The sequence below is a fragment of the Ovis canadensis genome, chromosome 13 (assembly GCF_042477335.2).
Source record: "Ovis canadensis isolate MfBH-ARS-UI-01 breed Bighorn chromosome 13, ARS-UI_OviCan_v2, whole genome shotgun sequence".
NCBI lineage: Eukaryota > Metazoa > Chordata > Mammalia > Artiodactyla > Bovidae > Ovis > Ovis canadensis.
Genome location: NC_091257.1, coordinates 73,036,415 through 73,042,033, shown reverse-complemented (window position 1 = coordinate 73,042,033; position 5,619 = coordinate 73,036,415).

The window sequence follows — 5,619 nt, the reverse complement described above, 5'->3', positions numbered from 1 at the left end:
TCTGAGTTCCCTGATCAGAGATTGAACCAGGGCCCTCTGCATTGGGAGAGCAGAGTCTTAGCTGTTGATGTTGGAAATTAGGGTGCCCTCAGGGGCTGGGGGCACCTAAACTCCCTGCCCGGCTCTAGCCACTCTCCTCCTGTTGCCCCACAAGAGCCCAGGCAACCCCAATGCCCTTGAGGGAGACCGACGATGTGAATTGTTGATGTCCGAAGCACCAAACTTTGGAGTGACTAGCTAGTGGTGATAGGTGATGGCAATACCAGGCCTCAAAGAATTCCCCTAAATAGGTTGAAAGATCATAAAACACACAAGGAAACAGGACGCCCTGAGTCAGCAGGAACTGTAATTCGAAATGGCACACACTTCAGCAACAGGAGGCTAGAAACAGAAGTGTGTCTTCAGTGTTTAAAGAAGTCAAAGAGGGTGTGGGCATTAGGAATCCATTTCCCTTGGTCTCTAAATCAACCCTCTGCTGTCTGCTCTGAGGTGCGGGGGCTAAGGCTCCCTCTATTCTTTCTCCTCAGGTACTTTCCTCAGTTGAGGCAACTGAGGGAGACCCCAGGACTAAGAAGGGGGTCTTGCTCCTCCCGTCTGCTCTCAGTGTCATCTGAGCAGCCACCCTTCACCTTGGCAGCAACCTGCAGCTTTTGAGGGGGTTAGCCCAGAGGCACTGGGCACTGGCCAGTCTGTACCCCTTCCTCAGAAATCTGCTCCCATCTGGGACATCTGTGGCGGTCCAATGGCTGAGACTCTGAACTCCCAGGCAGGGGCAGCCTGGGTTTGATCCCTGGTCAGGCAACTAGATCCCACACGCAGCATTTAAGATTTCATGTGCTACAACTAAGACCCAGCATGGCCAAATAAGTAAGTATTAAAAAAGAGGAAGAAGAATTCTGCTCCTACCTGAATGAAGTCCCTCTTCTGAGCTTCTGGGTCCTAATGACCCAATATCTTGCCTGTGTCTCTTGGCTCTCCTGCTCCCCTACCCACAAGACACCTTGGTGTCTTCATCTTGCTTTTACAGTTCCCCATTACCCCACTAACCATTTGTTCAAGCTAAGTTATCTTTGTCAAAATAACTGGTGTAACTTCTGCTTTCCTGGCTGGACCTGGACTGGTAGAAGACTTAGTACCAAGAGTGGTCCCAGGAGATGGACCCTCAGACAGGATGCAGAGTCTGACTAGTCCACATCCTCATGCCTGACTGAGGTGTCCACAGGGCGTGGAATAGAGGCAGGGGTGTGCTGGGCTCAGACTAGCTTGCAGGAGCCAATGGTGCACTCCTCTTTTAATTCTGTGTTCAGCAATGACCTCCAGGTTGCTTAAAATTAGTCATGGAGTGAGTGAGTGCACCACAGAAATCTGCAAAAACTATAGCTCAGAGTTACTTTTACCCCAGAGAGTCAGTTTAGCATTGAGCACGGGTTACAAGTAATCTGCAAGTATATGCAGTGGCAGCCCTACTACTTGCCTTCACATCATGAGGGTGACTAGCACCCACAACCACAAGGGCCCGGGAGAGTCCTGCGGCTGCTGCCCTGATGTCGCCGTGATGATCCCGGGACTGTGGGTAGTAGCTATGTCTGAGTTCCCTAGAGCTATTATGGAAAGAAAATGACAAGCTCTCTAAACATTCAGTTAAGTCCCAGTGGGAAAGCCAGAGGGATTCCATGGAGCCCTAAAATAATCCTTTATTTCTTGCAACTATAGGTTTTTGACCTTGCTGAAAACCATACCCCAAATTGGTTCTTCCCAGGTGGCACAAGTGTTAAAGAACTGCCTGCCAATGCAGGAGATATAAGACACTCATGTTTGATCCATGGGTTGGGAAGATCCTCTGGAGGAAAGCATGGCAACCCACTCCAGTATTCTTGCCTGGAGTATCCCATGGACAGAGGAGCCTGGCAGGCTACAGTCCACGGGGTCACAAAGAGTTGGACACAACTGAAGTGACTTAGCATGCACACTTACCCAAAACTTAATTGGTTAGGTTGCAGAATTACAACATAAAGAGAATCCATTGATTTTCCAGAATCTCAAGATGTCCATTCAGATGTTTATTGGGCTGAGAGACGACCAGAAGCACAGATGTACACTGACCCGTTGGTAGTGGGCAGCTAGGAACGGATACAGCAGAAATGAATTTCATGAGAAGGAGGTGTGGGAAGGGGTTATGGGGATGCCTCCTGGGATGGGCACAATCTGAAGGTGTTCACAGTGTCCCTTGTGAATGCCCACCAAGGGCATCAGTGACTCAGTAATAATCCAGTGGACAGGGTGACTCATTCTGGGCCCCTCAGCCATTGCTTACATGCTGAGTTTATTTTAAAGTGCCCGTGGAGGCAGGTGTAGAAGCTCTGCATGGGCCCAAGAACATGGACTTGCCGCCATCAAGATGACCTGGCCATTGCCGCTGCCTAAAGTGACAATAGTGAAGACCAACACCAAAACCCCTCAATGGGGTGGGGCGTGGCTGGAACCGATGTTAAAGACCTGCCTGTGTGATCCTTAGTTGTGTAAAGGAACTGAGCAACCAGGGAAGCCCAAATAGAACGTAGAGGCTTAAAAAAAAACTGAAATGAAAAACTCCTGGAATAGGTTTATCTGCAGGCTCAGGAACAATTATGGACTGAAAGATCTGAAGACATACCCACAATATGGGATACAGAGATGAGAGACAAAGCCCTGACAGAGAGGCAAGGAGACAGGGAGAATGGTGCGAGAAGGTCTAATGAATGGGTTTTATTTGCAACTCACTACAGAAGAGTTGACTCATTGGAAAAGACTCTGATGCTGGGAGGGATTGGGGGCAGGAGAGGAAGGGGACAACAGAGGATGAGATGGCTAGATGGCATCACTGACTCGATGGACGTGAGTCTAGTGAACTCCGGGAGTTGGTGGTCGACAGGGAGGCCTGGCGTGCTGCGATTCATGGGGTCACAAAGAGTCGGACCCGACTGAGCGACTGAACTGAACTGACAGTTTTATGTATTGGTATGTTGTTAATAAACACAATGAAACAAAATTTTCATGAAAATATATAATGCAGTCTGATATTTTATGTTCATTTTCTCTCTCAGTGCTGGTAACAACCTACTGAATTGATTTTATAAGTCACCTTTGGGAAACAACCTACAGCTTGAAAAATCTAGATTGAATAAACTACTAGTCAGATATCTAGGAGAAAAGAGTGAGAGGATGGAGCTAAGGTAACATGTAAAAGAGATAACTATTCGGACTTCTCTGATGATCCAGTGGCTAAGACTCCATGGGAGCAGGGGACCTGGGTTTGATCCCTGGTCAGGGAACTAGATTCCACATGTGTGCTGTAACTAAGCCCCAATGCAGCCAAATAAATAAATTTTCTTTTTTAATAAAGAGAGGGTGTTATTTATTGGATATGGAGTTGCAATATGAAAGAGTTCTGGAGATGGGTAGTGGTCATGGTTGCACAACAGTGTAAGTGTATTCAATATTATTGCACTGTACACTTAAAATGATTAAGATGGTAAATCATATGTGTATTTTACAATAATTTTTAAAAATTTTAAAATGCTGAGAATTTTCCAGAATGATGAAAAATTCCAGTCAACAAATTCAGAAACTCTTGAGTATTCAAACAGGATAAATGCTACAGACTGAGCATTTGTATCCTCCCCAAAATTCATACGCAAAATGCGATTCCTGAAAGACAGTGTTAGGACATGGGGTCTTTGAGGGTGATAAGGTCACGTGCGGGGAAACCTTACGAATAGTGTTAGTGCCCTTATAAAAATGACTCCAGAAAGCAAGAAAACAGCTGACTATGAACCAGAAAGTGGGCTCTCGCCTGGCACAGAATGTGCTGGTGCTTCAGTCTTGAAATTTCAGACCACCTAACCTCCCTCTTGAGAAATCTGTACGCAGGTCAGGAAGCAACAGCTAGAACTGGACATGGAGCAACAGACTGGTTCCAAATAGGAAAAGGAGTACGTCAAGGCTGTATATTGTCACCCTGCTTATTTAACTTCTATGCAGAGTACATCATGAGAAACTCTGGACTGGAAGAAACGCAAGCTGGAATCAAGTTTGCCAGGAGAAATATCAATAACCTCAGATATGCAGATGACACCACCCTTATGGCAGAAAGTGAAGAAGAGCTAAAAAGCCTCTTGATGAAAGTGAAAGAGGAGAGTGAAAAAGTTGGCTTAAAGCTCAACATTCAGAAAACAAAGATCATGGCATCTGGTCCCATCACTTCATGGGAAATAGATGGGGAAACAGTAGAAACAGTGTCAGACTTTATTTTTGGGGGCTCCAAAATCACTGCAGATGGTGACTGCAGCCATGAAATTAAAAGACGTTTACTCCTTGGAAGAAAAGTTATGACCAACCTAGATAGTATATTCAAAAGCAGAGACATTACTTTGCCAACTAAGGTCTGTCTAACCAAGGCTATGGTTTTTCCTGTGGTCATGTATGGATGTGAGAGTTGGACTGTGAAGAAGGCTGAGCGCCGAAGAATTGATGCTTTTGAACTGTGGTGTTGGAGAAGACTCTTGCGAGTCCCTTGGACTGCAAGGAGATCCAACCAGTCCATTCTGAAGGAGATCAACCCTGGGATTTCTTTGGAAGGAATGATGCTAAAGCTGAAACTCCAGTCCTTTGGCCACCTCATGTGAAGAGTTGACTTATTGGAAAAGACTCTGATGCTGGGAGGAATTGGGGGCAGGAGGAGAAGGGGACGACCCAGGATGAGATGGCTGGATGGCATCACGGACTCGATGGACATGAGTCTGAGTGAACTCCGAGAGATGGTGATGGACACGGAGGCCTGGCGTGCTGCGATTCATGGGGTCACAAAGAGTCGGACACGACTGAGCGACTGAACTGAACTGAACTGACCTGTGAGAAACAAATGTTGTTATCTAAGCCATCCAGTCTATATGGTATTTTGCTAAAGCAGCTTGAATGAGCTAAGACAAATAAATTAGAAGATACATTGTGATAAAACTGCAGAACCCCAGGACAATGGGAAGAAACAGGACATTTCTTAAGGAATGATGAGGAGATTGTCATTTGAAACCTCAGCAGTAACAATGGGAGCTGGAAGTCAGTGGTAGCTTCCAACAGCTCTCAGAGAAAACCATTGTCCCTCTAGTAAACCAGCCAAAATATCTTGTAAAAACAGGAGAAAAATAAAATCAATTTTAGAAGAACAAAATCCAACAGCATTTGCTCCAACAAACTTCCTGAAACAGAATTTAAAGATTCAGGCATGAGGAAAGTGATCCTGATTGTAAATTCTGAGATGCAGGAAGAAAAGATGAGCAAAGAAATTGGTAACTGTGTGGTTGAGTCCAAATCAATATTGACTGTATAAAATAACTTAGTAATGGCTCACAGGGTGAAAAAGGAAAAGATTAAACTTAAAATATAGTATAATTAAGGCATATAATTTAGAGGATGGGCTATTAAAGTACACTTAAGTCCTTTTATTTTCAGGGAGCCAAGTAAAGAGTAATCATTGAAACAGCATAGAGTATATAAGAGGAGGAAAAGTGGAATGAGAAAAAAATTAGCTCTAAAAATGCAAAAAGGAAAGGAAAAAGAAAAAAACAAATGTGACCAACGGAA